The sequence below is a fragment of the Amborella trichopoda genome, chromosome 11 (genome assembly GCF_054954075.1).
Source record: "Amborella trichopoda isolate Santa Cruz 75 chromosome 11, AtrichopodaSantaCruz75HAP2 v2.0, whole genome shotgun sequence".
In the NCBI taxonomy this organism is placed as follows: Eukaryota; Viridiplantae; Streptophyta; class Magnoliopsida; order Amborellales; family Amborellaceae; genus Amborella; species Amborella trichopoda.
In genome coordinates, this window is record NC_142346.1 from 31,025,332 (window position 1) to 31,041,449 (window position 16,118).

General features: G+C 40.4%; 1 long non-coding RNA gene across 1 annotated transcript in view; it reads right to left on the bottom strand.

The window, feature by feature from the left end:
• LOC148779844 (uncharacterized) overlaps positions 1-15,172 on the bottom strand; it is a 40,237-nt gene extending 25,065 nt beyond the window's left edge. Inside the window, exon 1 of the long non-coding RNA XR_016044299.1 lies at positions 15,053-15,172. This is a non-coding gene — a long non-coding RNA (uncharacterized LOC148779844). The remainder of the gene's footprint in view (positions 1-15,052) is intronic.
• Between the last annotated feature and the right edge of the window lie 946 nt (positions 15,173-16,118).

Sequence of the window (16,118 nt, forward strand, 5' to 3'; positions counted from 1 at the left end):
GGCTGCAACAACCCAGCGGGCCTTTGATGTTCAGCTTTTACTTGCTGGCATGTTAGGCATTTAGAGACAAATAGTGCTACCTCTTTTTTCATATTATTCTACCAAAAGGTTTTCTTCAGGTCCTGATACATTTTAATACTTCCGGGATGTATCGTATAACGAGAATGATGCGCTTCTTCTTAGATAGCTTTCTTTACACTCTCATCATTCGGGACACAAACCCGGCCTTTGAATCTTAGCAAATCCTCACTACATATAGAGAATTCATCTCTCTTTCCTTGCTTCACCTCTTCTATAATTGTTATAAGCTGAGGGTCTTTCTTTTGTGCCAATCGAATCTGTTGGATTAATTGGGGTTCCGCCTTAATGTTGGCAATCATACTTACCACACCATTAATGGACGGAGTTGGATGCCAATCCACTATTTCCTCTAACAATCGCATTTCTTGGATCATTAGATGAGCTAAGACTCTCGTAGATTTTCTACTTAGAGCGTCGGCCACAACGTTAGCTTTTCCTGAATGATAATGGATTGTACAATCATAATCTTTTAAGAAATCCATCCATCTTATCTGCCGCATATTTAAATCCTTCTGAGAGAAAAGGTATTTCAAACTCTTATGATCCGTGTATATTACGAATTGCTCACCATATAGATAATGCCTCCATATTTTCAAAGCGAATACTATTGCAGCTAGCTCCAAATCATGAATTGGATATTTTTTCTCATATTCTTTCACCTGTCTGGATGCATATGCCACTACTTTCCCATATTGCATTAATACACAGCCCAAACCTTTATGTGAAGCATCACTATAAATCACAAATCCCCCACTCCCCTCAGGAATAGTTAAAATAGGTGCTGAAGTTAATCGAACTTTTAGTTCTTGAAAACTCTCCTCACATTCACTAGTCCACTCAAATTTGACATTTTTCTGTGTCAATCGAGTCAATGGGATTGCGATTCGAGAAAATCCTTCTACAAATTTTCTGTAATATCCTGCCAATCCCAAAAAGCTTCGAACTTCAGTCACATTACTTGGTTGTTTCCAATTAACAACGGCTTCAACCTTTGAAGGATCAACTGATAGACCTTCCTTTGATATGACATGTCCTAAAAATGTCACTTGTTCAAGCCAAAATTCACATTTACTAAGTTTGGCATACAATTTATTTTTTCTTAATATTTGTAATACCATTCTTACATGCTGCTCATGTTTCTTCTGATTCTTGGAATAAATTAAAATATCATCGATGAATACCACAATAAATTTATCAAAAAAGGGCCTAAAGATTCGATTCATCAAATCTATAAATGCAGCCGGTGCATTAGTTAATCCAAAAGGCATAACTAAAAATTCATAATGGCCATACCTTATTCTGAAAGCTGTCTTGAGTATATCTTCACCTTTAATTTTAAGCTGATGGTATCCAGATCTAAGATCAATTTTTGAAAACATTTGTGATCCTTGTAATTGATCAAATAAATCATCAATCCTAGGTAATGGATACTTATTTTTCACTATCACTTGGTTCAACTGTCTATAATCAATACACAATCTCATAGTCCCATCTCTCTTTTTGACAAACAGTACTGGAGCACCCCAAGGTGACACACTGGGCCTGATAAAACCTTTATCTAATAATTCTTCCAATTGTTGTTTCAGTTCTTTAAGTTCTGCAGGAGCCATTCTGTAAGGTGCCTTAGAAATTGGTGCTACCCCTGACAATAATTCAATGGAGAATTCAATTTCCCTGTCAGGCGGCAATCCTAGCAATTCTTTAGGAAAAACGTCGGGAAATTCTCGTATAACCGGAGTGGTATCCAAATTTATTTCTTCCTTCCTATCTTCTTTGATATAGGCAAGAAAGCCTTGACACCCTTTTCGAAGGAGGCGATTAGCTCGAATACAAGAGATTAAATATGATGGGGAGTCTTCTTTGACACCATTGAAGTAAAATACTGGTTGATTTGGAATACTAAAGGTAACAATTTTCTTATAACAATCAATACTTGCATGGTATGCAGAGAGCCAATCCATGCCTAAGATTACATCAAAATCTTGAATTTCCAAGAGTATTAAATCAACCAACAGTTCCTTTTCTTCTATCTTTATTACACATGATTTGTACATTATATTGGTGTTAATTGAATCTCCCATCGGTGTGGCTACCTCTAGAATGTATTCTAATTGTTCTGGTTCTACCTTTAAGTGACATGCAAAGTGTTGTGACACAAATGAATGAGTAGATCCAGGATCAATCAAAACATGAGCTACTTTTTGGAAGATAGTAAGAGTACCTTGGATCACTGATTTTGAGGCCTAAGCGTCTTGCTCGGTAATCGTAAATACTCTTCCCTTCATCTGAGGCTTCGGATCTATCTCCCTCTGCTTTGGAAGCTGTTGTGTCTGTAAGCTAGGACATTGTTTAATCTGGTGTCCCAATTTTCCACATTTAAAACAGGCTCCGGTATTCTAATAACAAGGGCTTGATCCATGATTTTTCCCACATTTTCTTCATGGTTCTATTGGGTTTTGAAATGGCGAGGGCCTTGGCTTCTTGTTTGGCCTTTCAAACTGTTGTCGATTAGATGATGTAGGTCTAACATGACTGTTCTGATTTTTTGTCTTTTGGTAATCTTCAAAATCTTTTTCGACAATTTGGGCACGATCCACTATTTCAGCATAAGTTCTTAATTTCAAGACTGATATTCTGCTTCTAATAGCTGGCCTGAGACCCCTTTCAAATTTCTTCACCTTTCTTGCCTTATTATTAATCATATGCGGTGCAAATCTGGCCAATTCAGTAAACTTGGCCTCGTACTGTGCTACTGTCTTATTTCCTTGGATTAATTCTAGAAATTCCATTTCTTTTTGGTCTTGAATAAAATCTGGAAAATACTTTTCATTAAATGCCTCTAGAAAGACTTCCCAAGTCAAGGTTTTATTTTCTTTGACCAATACTCCTTTTGCCATTCGCCACCAGTGTTGTGCCTCACCTTCTAACATAAAAACTGCCAAGGCCACCTTCCTATCATCAGGACATTCCATAACCTCGAATATTTTTTCCAATTGCATAATCCATCCCTCGGCTTCCAGTGGGTTTACAGCACCCTTAAAAGAAGGTGGGTTTAATTTCTTAAATTGTTCGATATTGCTCCCACCATTTCCTGTAACTAACTGCTTGGGTGGATTGTTGTTTTCCATCTGATGTGGCATTAAAGCAACCATATTTTCCAAGGCTTTGTGAATTCCTTCCATATTGGCTTCAGCTATTCTGGATCTTGACTTTATCCCGGTCTGTACACATAATAAATGTGATTTTTAAGTATATTCTTTTTTTTTAAATTTCCTAAGGATCTTAAACCTATTGCTCTGATACCATAATTGTCACACCCCAAGAATTTACAGTATTGTTATTCCTGAGATGTGACAGACAAAACATATATACATCTATTGATAGGACAAATTTACAGTGGCGAGGTCTTACATAGTAAGTAAAGAAAGCTAGCACAACAACAGTATCTTCCAAGGTTGATCTTGACTAGCACTCAAAATGAATCCATAGTTATCCTGAAAAAATGTTTACCATAGTTTGATGAGTTTGGCTACTCAGTAAGTGATCATCATAATCCTAAAAATAATCATGATTGAAAGATATCAATATTTTTCAAAATGAGATCTATTAATAGAAATGCATCAACAATTTCACTTTCAATAATTGCATAATTAAGTATAATCCGAGTAATTGAAATGCTTATAACACTTTTAACGACAGTACATAATTCAAAGGATTTCACAAAATACCCTACTGGCGTCCCAAGTAGGTCACATATATACCCCATCAGCGTCCTGATGGGTGCACTTAATCCCTATCGGCGTCCCAGATAGGTCCACTTAATCCCTGCACGTCCACTTATACCTCGCCGGCGTACCAGATGAGTCCACTTAAACCCTACCGGCGTCCCAGATAGGTCCACTTATACCTCACCGGCGAACCGGATGAGTCCACTTGCATACTTAAATTATTTCTAAATCTCTTTAAACATTCGAAAGCAGCAATATCATGTACTCAACATATCACTGAAACCATTAATATGAATTTCACTTAAACCATTAATAACAGTCACTCTCTATAACATTTCAAAAATAACCAATCAAATATTTTGGGCTCAAATTTAGAAAGGTAGAAGTTTGTAAAGGCATTCTAGCATAATTGCCAATTTAATATGTATAGAAAAACTCTTATAAAAATTCAAGAATACGGAATTATCACAATTTATGGAATATCAATTCACAAATAAACATTTCACAATAATACTATAATCAATTGCAAAAATGTCAATTTTTAAATAATAAGGCAGTCATTTGCACATGAATTTTACAATGTCTAAATATTCAAAACAGTAGAAAGAAATATCACAATTTTACTAAAAGCAGAAATATCACATTTATTTCTAACAATAGACAAGAAAAATAAATAAATTTATTTTTCTAATTTACAGCATTCAAAATTTCTAACATAGATAAAATATCACAATTTTTATTAAAAAGATTATTTTTCAAGATAATGAGGTCACGTGCGCATAAAATTTATCGCGCCTAAAATTCATGATAATAAGCAGAAATAATTATTTCATTTTATTTTTAAAAAGAATGGATTATTTTTCGAGACAATGAGGTCACTTACACACAAAACTGATAAAATAAAGATCCTAGACGGAAATATCACTATTTATTAAAAATAGACTATTTTTCAGAAAGACGATGTCACTTACCCACAATTATTTGAGAGGGAGCTTTCGATAAAAAATTCGGTTCGAGAGAGAAGTTCACTGTGTTTCGACCAGAGAGAGAGAGATCTCAAAATTTTGTTTTAGGGTGGGAGTGCTCACATCCCCTATTTAAATTCTTATAATGTATTATTATATTGTTTTATTACGCTCTACCTCATACCTGAGGTGTCGCGTTAAAAGCAGACTTTTATCGTACGAAAACCACGTCCGCTAAAGGACGCTGCCAGCTGCAAGCAGCAGGAGGCAAAAGCAGGCAAAGGAAAAAAAGTAAAGGCAAAGCAAAAGTTAATCCACAGCAAAAGTTTTGAAAATAGTGATGGTCCCCAAGGACCATCATACTCAATCAGACCATCACCTATTAAAAGCATCATTTCCCCCTTTCTTTTTTTTTTTTTTTTTTTTGAAATTTTAAGATTGTTACATTGAGAACCTGAAGAGGGCTCCCATCCAAACCGTGTTGACAAACAGCCGGAGGGCTTTGTAATTGCTCTAAGAGGGCCATCTGCCCGGGCGAGTCCCCGAACCCCCAAAGCCACGCAAGAGCATTCATGCTTCAGTCGCTAAATCTCTTTCACCATCGCCACCCCCCCTATCTGCAAGCAGGAGGGTCTACGTGTCCTCTATGCGTCGAACCTCCGCAGTTGTTCTAAACAGGGTTTTCGCCTCCATCACTAGGAGGGAGACCAGGATGCCACCGACACCACTTTGGTATTTGCAATACCTTATGTTGATTTTGTGTGTAGTTGATTTGAGGGGCGAGGTAAGCATCATTCTCCTCTCTTAGAGAGATTGAAATGTGCAAAACTTTTTAATCAAATATCTGATTTGTCTTAGCTTGACGTGCGACTTCAGCTTCTAAGAAGGGAATGGGGATATGTAACACCTTCATGTCACCATGAGCATAAATGACTGTAAAATCAGTGGTTTCCTTGTTAACTTACTCAATCTGAGCTACCATCGGCTCAGGTTCTTGTGGGGGTGGAATAGAGAATGAAGCTTCCTCTTTATGGCCTTTGGACATCACTTCTACTGGGGAAGTGGGGAGATATTCATCAATGGGCATTAAGGGAATCACTTTTTCATATCTATTTTCTTCTTGAAACATGTGATTAAGTGATCTTGCCATGTCTTCCACATCTTCATGAGAGGTTTGAGTAGTCTCTCTTAAATTTGAGCTTGTAATGGCTTTCATAGGAACCATCAGCTCTTGAGAGCACACTGGGTATGTAAAATAGTACTTTGCATCAGCATAATGTGACTCAGTAGTGGGAAATTATCTTTTATCATCATAGACCTTGTGCTGCCTTCTATCTTGGATATATTTGAAGTACTGATGGAGTGTGGATGGAACTAACCCATGGTCTTGTAGCCAAGGACGACCTAGAACGATGTTAGAAGAAGTGTCTGTATCAATAATATGAAACAGAGTGGAAGCATTCAAGTCCCCAATTTTTAACTTGAGGTGGATAACACCAATTGTTTTCTCCCCTGATTGATTAAACCCTTGAACTGTCAAGTTTGTAGGCTCGAGCTGCTCAACACCTATCCTGATTCGTGTAAGAATCCTCTTAGGCATGAGATTCACTGTTGATCCTCCATCCAACATGATCCACTTGATTTGGCAAGCATGAACTTCACCAGTTATGAAGAGAGACTAGTTATGAAACCTTTCATCCAACTGAAGGTCATCATCAGAGAAAGTGATAGCCATGCAACTATTAAGGATGGCAAGGTCTACCTCAATCTGCTCAATCTCTGTCTCATACACTTCAGGCTGAGAGAGAGCTTGTATCAGAGCCATAAGAAAGTCTAGTGATAGCATGAGTATATCATAGACACTCAAGAGAGCTGAGAGTCTCTTCAGGTGCCCAATCACATCATATTTGACTTTTTTAGCTTCAAGAAAGACATCTCCTTATTTTATCATTGGTTTTGGAGGGACAGGTGGTAGTGGAGTGGTTTTTGAAGAGGAAGGTTGCTACAGTTGCCAAGGAAGCATCGGTTGTAGTTTTTGGAGAAGGAAGAGAAGGCTGGCTGGGTTGTGCAGCCGGAGTAAGTGCTGACAAGACACGGTAAGATGAAGGTTTTGATGGTTCGGTATTTTTAAAGAAGGAAGGTGAAGGATTTGGGTAAGGGACAAGTGGTGGTCCCAGATATTTTAGAAGAGGGGGTGGTTCTATAATGGAGACAAGTGGATTTGGATAGGGTACCAGTGGTGGTCCAGGGTGCTTCAAGAGCTTAGGTAGAGCTGGTATTTTGATTGGCTTGAGTATCTTTCCTGATCTCAACCTCATTCGATCAACTGTAGTTGTCGTGCTTCCTTCAAGAAACACCAGCATGTGGCATGCTTCATAACTTAAAGAACTTTCTTCCTTCGAGTTCTTCCATATGTCCCCCAAGTCAAACTCTGCAGGCCGTTAAGGTTTTTGTTCATGCTTCGGGTTTAGAAGCTGATTGAATATCTCTTCTGCAGTGGGACAATGCTTGTCCTTTTTGGCAGTAAAGGCCATATCATCTCCAACATTCAAGAATCCGGCCTTTTGAGTGACCATCTTCCTTATCCGTTTACTATGCCTTTTATTGATATTGCAAAGTTTGAGCTCTTCATTAAGAGCCTCAAAATATGGGCACTCCATGGTGAGTTTAGAGAGAGGTTGTGAGAAAGGAAGAGGTTGAAAAATTAGGGATAGAAGAAAGGACAAAACCTTTAGGGTCATCATTTAAATTGGACCGAATTAGGTAGCTTTTGGGGTCATCACTTGAAATAGACTCAAATAGGCTTTTAACATCTTCACACTTGTTGGATGTGATCGATGACCTTTAACGTCGTAACCCTTGCTGGACGATTGCAGGGGATCTTCAAGGTCTTTACCCTGCATGGACCATTGAGGGTTGCTTTTAGAGCCTTCACCTTTGTTAGACTGTTCTGGGGTGCTTTTAATGTCCTCACTCATATTGGATAGGTTTTGTATTGTTCTCATAGTTATGTATTGACCACCCTAGCAAAAATGACCTGTCTTGGGATGAAGTCATACAAAGTGGGAAGATGGGGAATAGGGGGAAGGAATGCCATTTTAACTGACAATTGGAGGAATTTTGTTTTTCAGCGTTGAGCTCTCAAAGGCCATTTGTTCTTCTTGTTTTTCTTAATAGGTATGGTCCTATGCGTTTGTGGCTTAGGTACTACATTTGATTGCCGAATAACTTTCCTCTTTTGGCTTTTCATCTTACCACGGACATGGTGTTCCTGCCATGACTCAAGTATTTTGACAGGAGCTTGGGGGAGCATGAGTCTTTTTAGCTATCTTATGAAACAAGACTTTAAACTCTTGAGCAACCTTTGATGTGGAGGTGGTGTTCCATCTATGAACACTTCAGCATTTCTTATGGGCTTATCTAAGATAGCTCGGAATCCCCAACAATGGAACAAGTTGTGTCCCTAAATTTGATGATATTGACACCACAAGTCCTTACATTCTTCTTTGAGGTGCTTTGGCTTCTTAGGCAAACAAGGTGTAATCATCTCTTGTTGTACCAGCATATTGAAGATGATAGGAAACATGTCAGAGGATAGCTCATTCATGGGGACACTGCGAGGATGCTCCTCTTGAACTGTGACCATGTGCAACGCTTCCATTGTTGCACTTGCTTTTTTAGACTCATCTAATCGAACTTTCTCTTCTTCCTTCTCACTATGAGAAGTATAAGGTGTCTTGGTGGCATTTTTAGGGGTCACTGATTTAGGTGGTTCACGAGTTCAGACTGGTATATTCACAATAACTCATCCTTCAGCTATGAGCTCTTGTATAAATGTCCTGAAACTCGAACACTGCGATATCTCATGGCCCCATACTTGGTGAAATGGACACCAGAGATTTCAGTCACCTGAACCAAATGTTTGGGTTGTCTTGAAGAGAGCAAAGTGATCAACCCTTGTAATTCCAACATTCCAAAAAGGTTCAAAAGAAGATCAGATGGTACTTCAAGTTGCAAGTGTTGTACATCATTTTTGATGTACCTAAATCCCTGACACAAATAAGAAGAGAGCCAGTGACAACCTAGTCTTGCTGGTGCTGAAGACATCGCCATTCTAAGGGAATACTGCAGAATAGGCCTAACACTAGGCAACCTTGTAGAAAGTGCCATCAAGTCAATATACACACAAAATAGTCCCCGAGGCAGAACTCAAGGCAAGATATTCTCAAGAATGACCATTCAGCGCTCCCCTTCTCCAAGCAAGCCTATCCTTCCAAAATTGATTGAGTTCCCTTCTTCTTAGATGTTATGATGTTTCTCTGATCAGGAGGACTTCTCTTAAGGCCCTTGCACCTTCTTAAGAGATAAGGTGGCTCCCGAGCATTATCGAAGCTGGAGAGGCTGCCTAGCCCAGTAGGCGTGAAGATGTTGGCAAGCAACTTGTCATCAAAAGGGATGGTGTGCTCACTTTATCATGCTCTTCACAGTTAAGCTCGTTTCTACTTGTCGTTTGCTCCTAACTCTTGGATCGAACACAAATAGAGAGAAAACTTTTAGAGAGAGAAACTACCCATCGCCTTTGCTAAATTGGGCATGATGAAAACCCACAAAGGGCACCATGAGTAAAGTGATTGGCGGGCATGATCATGAAGCCATGATACTGTATAACACCCTGCTATCTGACCTACACTCAACCCCATATCTCTTAGAGTTAATCTAAGGATTCCAACCCTCAGATCATTACTATAAATGAAAGTCTCGGATGTCGCTTATCCCCACATGCTAAGAATTAATAGGACAAAGGTTGTGTTTAGAGAGCCGGGGGGGGGGCATGAGCTTCTGATCAGTGCCCCTTTCTTTAATCCTTTGATTAATCTGATCATCTGAACGTACAACATTCACCTGGAGAGGGGAATCTTTATCATCTCTCTCCCTTACCCTTTCCTTCAGTGTTCCCTTGGTTTGACAATGTCTTGGGCACCAGTAGGATTAGGTTGTCATTGGCTCTCTTCTTATTTGTGTCAGGGATGTAGGTACGTCAAATAGGCCTCGACGACCCGGTCATTTTGACATATGACACATATCTTGACATGACCTAGAATCAAAGTTTTTCTCTTCGTTCTCTCTCGCTGGAAGCTGCAATGTGGGTGCGGTTGTACTCCCCTATAGTGGCTCGGTTACCCAAAAATGATGAGGTAAGTGCCGAAACGACCCCTGTCATAAAATCTCTCTTTGTTGGTTCCTATCTGCATGTAGGAGAGCATGTACACAACGTGTGCGAACCCTTCACGGTTGTTTGAAACATGATTTTTCCCGTCGTCCACGCGAAGAAAAACAAGGCCCGACTAGTAAGGTTTGCACTCATTCTTCTTTGATGGTGACCACATGCGAAGCTTCCGTAGTCTCGAAAGCTTTTCTGAAACATTCTAAATGAATTTTTCCTTTTTGAATAAGAGCTTCAATGTGGTCTTTAAGATGGAAACAGTCTTGCACAGAATGGCTCAACATTCGATGGTAGGCATAATAATTCTTGTGATTGATGAGTCCTACCTGGTCTGATCTCCTTGGTCACCTTGGTTCAAGACGAACTATCATACCTTGTTCCAAACAACATTTTTAAGAGAACTGGTACCCAGGCTTTGTTAAAACTATACTGCTTGTTCAATCTTTGCTCAAAGTCATTGGGCTGATACATATTTGTGGTGGAGGCACCCTATTATTAGCCTGAGGTTAGAATTGTCATTGTCGGGGTTCCCTTTGACCTCTCAATGGTAATATTCCCTATAAAGTCTCTTATGTCTCTAGAGGAATACCAACCGATGAGAGAAGAATTTGGGTCTTGAGACAGAACTCACCTCACATGGGTGTATGACACATTCGGGCTGTTCGCGTGGGCGCCCACTTAGAATATGTCGAATGCCCCCTGGCCTGTGGCCGGATCGGAATCAACTCCCTCAACCTATTTTTTCTTTTCTGCAACCACATACACACATTACAGATATAGACAAGTGGGTCAAAAGACCCCATCTTATCTTTGGGGGAATGTACACAAGCGTGTACATTCAAAAGGGAAAATGGGGAATGGTGCCGTTGAATCCATATCAATTGGACAGCCTTCCGGCATCTTCTTAACAGGGGACTCAGACATCATTCCTTAGTGGAGAATAAGGGAAAGAGGGTGAGATGAAGAAAGTAAAGAGGGAAGAAAAGAAGACAGAAAGAGGATAAAATAGAGAGAGAACAGAGAAATGAAGGAATGAAGACCAGTTTGGCTTTCACCTGGTTCTTCAAAGAAAGAGAGTAAAGAAAGAAAATAGAAACGATGGCTAGTTTGGCTTTCACTTAGCTCTTCAGAGAGAGGAAGAAGAAAAGGAATGAGAAAGAGGGTGAAAGTTAGCTTGGCTCTCACTAAACCTTCCAAAAGGGAGAAGAGACGAGAATGAAGTAAGAGAGCAAGGAGGAAAAAGAAGAGAAAAGAAATGGAGAAGAAACAAGTAGAGAGAGAAGAAAATGAATCAGAAAAAAAGAGGGTGAAAGTTAGCTTGGCTCTCGCTAAACTTTCCAAAATGGAGAAGAGACGAAAAGAAGAAAAGAAGAAGAGAAGAGAAGAGAAGTGAGAAGAAAAGGAGAAGAAACTGGTAGAGAGAGAAGAAAGGGAATGAGAAAAAGAGGGTGAAGGTTAGCTTGGCTCTCGCTAAACCTTCCAAAAGGGCGAAGAGATGAAAAGAAGGAGAGAAGAAGATAAGAGAAGAGAAGTGATAAGAGAAGAGGAGAAGGAGAGAAGAAGAGCAAAGGGAGAGAAGAGAAGAGAGAAGAGAGAAGAGAGAAGAAGAGAAGAAGAGCGAAGGCTGAGAAGAGAAGAGAGAAGAGAAGAAAGAAAAGAGAAGAGAAAGAGAAGAGAAGTGAAAGAGAAAAGAAAGAGGAGAGAAGAGGAGAGAGAAAAGAGGGTGAAGAAGTAAGTAGAGAGAGAATAAAAATAGGCACAGTAGGTTGACTGCTGTGTCAGGGTGGAGAGAGAAGAGAGAAAAGAGATGTTGTGCACGACAGGGTAACCCTATTGTTCCAGACAGAGGGAAGAGGGAAGATGGAAGAGGGAGGAGAGAGAAGAGATGTTGCGCATAACAGGTTGAACCTGTTGTGCCAGATAGAGAAGAGAGAGAAGAGGGATGAGAAAGAAAAGGGAGAAGAGATGTGTGTATGGCGGAATGAGCCTACCGTGTCAGACAAAGAAGAGAGAGAAGAGGGATGAGAGAAACGAGGGAGAAGAGATGTCGTGCACGACGAGTTGACCCTGTTGTGCCAGACAGAGAAGAGAGAGAAAGAAGAGCAGTGAAAAACGTTAGGCACAACGGGTTGACCCTACCATACTAGACAGAAGAAAGATAACAGATGTTGTCCACGACGGGTGACCATGTCATGCCAAATAGAAGAGAGAGAAAAGAGAGTAGAGAGAAGAGTCAAGCATGACGCGTTGACCTTGCCGTGCCAAATAAAAGAGAGAGAAAAGAGAGCAGAGAGACGAGTCAAGCATTGCGGGTGACCCTGTCATGCTAGATAGAGAGAGAAGCATGGATGACAACTTAAGAGAGTGAAGAGAGAGAAAGAGAAAGAATAAGAAATAGAAAGGAAAGAAGAAGAGAGGAAAATGAAAGAAGAGAGAAAAGGAAAGAAGAGAGAGAAAGGAAAGAAGAAGAGAGAAGTAGGAAAGAAGAGTTGAGAGAGAAAGAAGAGAAGAAGAGAGAGAAAGGAAATAAGAAGAGAGAGGAAGGACATAATAAGAGAGAAAGGAAAGAAGAAGAGAAAAAGGAAAGAAGAGGAGAGAGAAAGGAAAGAAGAAGAAAGAGAAGGGAGAGAAAGAAGAGAAGAAGAGAGAGAAAGTAAAGAAGAAGAGAGAGAAAGAAGAGAAGAAGAGAGAAAAAGCGAGGAGAGAAAAAGAGAGGAGAGAAAAAGAGAGGAGAGAGAAAGTTACCTTGATGGTCCAAGGGTACCCACCTAAAATCTTCTCTCTCCTATCTCTCTCTCTCTCCAACAAAGAAAATCGTGACCCAAAAGTTAAGCAAAAGCCCAAATTTTAATTGATCAAGGTCATTACATGGGCACATCACGTGCTTATATAGAAATTGAATCTAAACATGGGTGCATGCTCAATTTCTAACCTAATTGCTGAAGAATAGTACTTAATTAAATTAAATAAAAATAAGAAAATAGGAGAAAAATGACAATTTTTCTTTTCTCCCACAAATCCTAAAATTTCAATTCAGTCCTTGTCATGGCCATGAAACCCTTACAATCTTTTGGGGTCCGTTCGAGGTCTTTCCGGTCTCTATCCGACCAAAAGATTATTGCTTTCTTGATCAGATCAAGGAGACAGTCGTTTTGATACTGATTTCGAGCTACGGAACGGGTTTTTGGGCCACGATCACAAGGAGTGAAAATTATAAGAAACGTACGATCTTTGATTCAAGATCACCCCCGTTCTCATTGTTTTTCCATGATTCTTTGCTGTATTTTAACGAGCATGCTGTCATGAATGTTTGGCAACAAACGTGGCTCGATTCGGTGCTCGAACAACCATTTTCCAAATTAAGTCTTTTATCCAAAATTTGGTTTTCAATGGCCAAAAAATGCATTGACTTTGTCGCCCTTTTATGGTGAATCTCGCCATCCATCATATGTGATGTTCGGCCTGGAAGAAGCCTCCGACTCTGTGGTCGTAACGGATCTGGTTTGAGGCCGATTTGAGATGCGTGCGTAGTGACGTGGTCGTTCGATCAACAATACCTCTTGCTGTAAAATTCTGCAACCATGCTTCTGATCGTGATCTTCTCTCTAGTTTTGCTCTCGGTTCGAGCCATGACATGGTCATGCTATATATTGAAACGTTCAGGCCGACGAGACGAACATACTTCCAAAATTTGAGCTTGATCCAACTTAGGACGAGAGAGATATGACCTTCCAAAGTTTACCCTAAAATAAAAAAACTCGATTTCCATTAATGGAAACTAATTCAATGAGGGTGCACTGCTATAGTGTGTGACCTACCCGTTTTGGGTAATTCAACCATAACTTGATCCAAAATAAAATGAAACTTGGTCCCTGATGGTTTTCGAATGTTCCGGATTCAATGACGATGGTACCACAGTAGTTTGACACTCTAGTAATAGGGTTGTAGTTGTAAGGTCCATTTTTAGTGCATTAGAGGCCGATTTTCCAAAACTGTTTCTACATCTGCACTGCTTTAAGCTTGTCGGATCTGACGAAACTTTGTAGGTGTTCTTAAGAGACCCTTAGGGACGATCTTGAACCTTCTTGGGCCATTTTGCAACTGTCGAAAATTTCACTTCTAGATCAAGGTTGATTGACCTACGGCTTCCGTAGTCCACAGGCATTTTGGAACCTGCGGACCTAGGTCATAAATCGCTCTCTCCTTATTAATATCGGGGATAAAAGTGTTGAAAAATACCCTCAAATAGCTTGCCCCACCGAATGTTGTGCTAAGAGAAAAGCGCGAAGGACAACATTCGGAATCAAAACTGGCCCTTCAGTCTTAAAAAGAACTTCCTGGCCACCGGATCAACACGACCGCCAAAGGGGTACTCGTGTAAAGCTGCTTCTCGGAGAGGTGACCAAGGTGCTCTGACGTTTGGGGGCCTTGTTTAAGGGCTTGTAGACCCAGACGTGGAGACTTTTGGGGGGAGAAGAGACGTTGAGGGATGTGTTTAAAGTCCTCACCCTTGTTTTATGTTGAGGGATGATTTTAAAGTCTACACCCTGTTGAACGTATTATTTTGGTTCCAGCAGTTGGGGGCCTTGCTTAAGGGCTTATAGACCCAGTCGGTAAGAATCCACGCTTGTCTAGCAGTCGGGGGCCTTGCTTAAGGGCTTTCTTCCCAATCAGTCAGATTTGTTTTGCTTTTGGTGGGGGACATCTCATGGAATGCCCATCATCCACGTCAGAAGCTTTGATTTGTGTAGACAGCCAAGGAGCCCTTGGTGGGCGTTGTTTACTACTACACCAGGTTTGCTTTGACAAGCAGGGTACCTCTTCGATGCCCCATCCAGCTGGGTCCAGTCGAAGGGCTTTTTATTGGCTTGCCCAAAAAGTTCGAGCTAGTTAGGTGCCTCGATCTCCCGTCCTCGGATCTACGAGATTGGGTGATGCATCTCTGGTTGGAAAAACCCGGGACCTGAGCTCGCTCTCTCAGGAACCTCGTTCACTGAACAAGGGTAGGTATGCAACTAGTGACAGAGGAATTTGGGTCGTGAGGTGGAACTTACCTCACTTGGGTCCATGACACACTTGGGCTGGCTCGCGTGGGTGTCCTCTTAGATCATGTTGGAAAGCCCCCTGGCATATGGCCGGTTTGGAATCGCCTCCCTGGACCTGTTTCTCCTTTCCTGCAAATACACACATGTAAGACGTCCCAACAAGTGGGTCTGAGAACCCTGACTTGTCGAAGATAAAATAAAATAAAATGGAGTGAAATGAAAAGTAACACGGAATGAGATGAAATGAAAATGAAAGAGATGAATTGAAATAAAATAAGATTAGAAGATGGAGTTAGGATGAAATAAGAATAACATGAATAAAAATAAAATGAAGTAAAGGACAATAAAATAAAAGGGCGAAAAGAAAGAGAAATAGAATAAGATGTGGTAAATAAAGAAAAAGAGGTAAATAGAGTAAAGTAAACTAAATGATTAAAATAAAATGGAAGGATTTAAAATAAAAGTAAGAGAAAATAAAATAAAATAAAATGAGGTGATGAAAATAAAATTAATAGGATAAAATAAAATAAAGTGAAACAGGTGATTAAAATTAAATAGGATGAGATGAAGTAAAATAAGTACTAAAGATGAAATAAAATGAAAAGGGGTAAGAAAGAGATTAGAGGAAGCAAGATGGCGGGTGGAAGTTTGCTACGATTGGGAGGAGAAAGAACAAGGGAGCGATGACAGCAGCGTGGTGGTTGGAGTGGACAGACGGTGTCAACTGGTTCAAAGAGAGAAAGCGGTGGATTGAGTAGAGAAGGTCGCTGGAAACAGAGTGGTGGCAGCGACAATGAGGTTGCGAGGTGGTCCACAACAGTGAGAGGAGAAGAGAGGGGAGAGACGATGACTGCTGTAGCGATGCAATTGGTGATCGAGAGAGATGGGGGTGCGAGAGGTTGCAACCGAATGGGAGGAAGGTGATGGGTGACCAGGGAGATAGCGGAAAGACTAGGTGAGAGCAACAATCAGGTTCGGGAGAGAGGAAGAGGCCTCAGCAGGGTGGAGTGGCTGAGATGGTGGCTGATTGCAGTTGTTGAGGAGAAGTGAGGACAACAGTCGAGGTAGAGAGGGG